Genomic DNA, 1,100 nt, shown 5'->3' on the forward strand with positions numbered 1-1,100 from the left:
CCACGGTCTAGGACTTGACCATGGCAACTTTTACACACCTTCGGATTTTGACACGACCACTTGCCACGGGGCTTGACCAAGAGCTACTAGACCGTGGAAATCCAAGAAGTTCATCACCCAAACCCAGAAAAGAAGAGACACGGCCACTAGACATGGTGTAAATCAAGCCATGGCAACCTTGATCATGAAGAATCTGTCCAATAACTTTGACATTATCAGTTTGCCACGGTCTGTCCAAGCATCATCTGACCGTGGCAAACCACACCACTATCCATCAAAGCCGGGTCAGGACCCAGTTTGTCCTGGGCTGACCCGGTCCGCAAGAGACACTATATATGCTTTTTAGGGTTTTTTCCAAGACTTAAGCTTTGTTTTTCTCTTGTTTCTCTTTCCTTTTTAGTGTAAAAACGAGTTTGATTAAGAGATATCTAAGGGATTTGATCATTCCAAAGTTGTTTCTTATCATCTCATCATCTCATTTCTGCTTCTAATCATGATTAACATCATCTCTTGCAAAAGATTAGATGTGTTCTTCATGATTAGTGAGTAGTCATTTTTTAAACTTCTAGGTGTGTAGATTAGGGTGCTTAGATGTTTGATTTGTGATGTTTAGGGTCTAGATTCTCATTTCATTTCCTTAGTTAGCTGCTCTTAATGCTAGATCTCTCATTATAAGCTTGATCTAGAACTTAGGCATTTCTCCACCCACAAGGTGTTTGATGAAATGCCTGAATGAGCTAACTTAAGGGTTTATGCCTTTTTCATCATGGGAATGATTTGTTAAATGCATGAATGACATATTAGAACTGTTTCTTAATGCTCATTGATTCATATTTCACAAATGATGATTTGGTTTGAAAGTGGATTAGTGTAGAGATTAATGCCTTCATGAGAGGATTAGTCTAGATTAGAGTTCTAAGTTGAAATGTTTGAGATCATGTGATTGCTTGTTATGTCTTTCTGTATAAGATTCAGTCTTCTTGGTTGAGAGATTGTTTGGTCACTTATTAGGCTTGATGCATTATGCTTGCTGATTGCTTGATTATATCTAATGGTTGTTAGACTTGATTAAGTGATTTGCAAAGGGATTATTGTCATGG

Source organism: Eutrema salsugineum, unplaced genomic scaffold (genome assembly GCF_000478725.1).
Source record: "Eutrema salsugineum unplaced genomic scaffold, Eutsalg1_0 scaffold_15, whole genome shotgun sequence".
Lineage (NCBI taxonomy): Eukaryota > Viridiplantae > Streptophyta > Magnoliopsida > Brassicales > Brassicaceae > Eutrema > Eutrema salsugineum.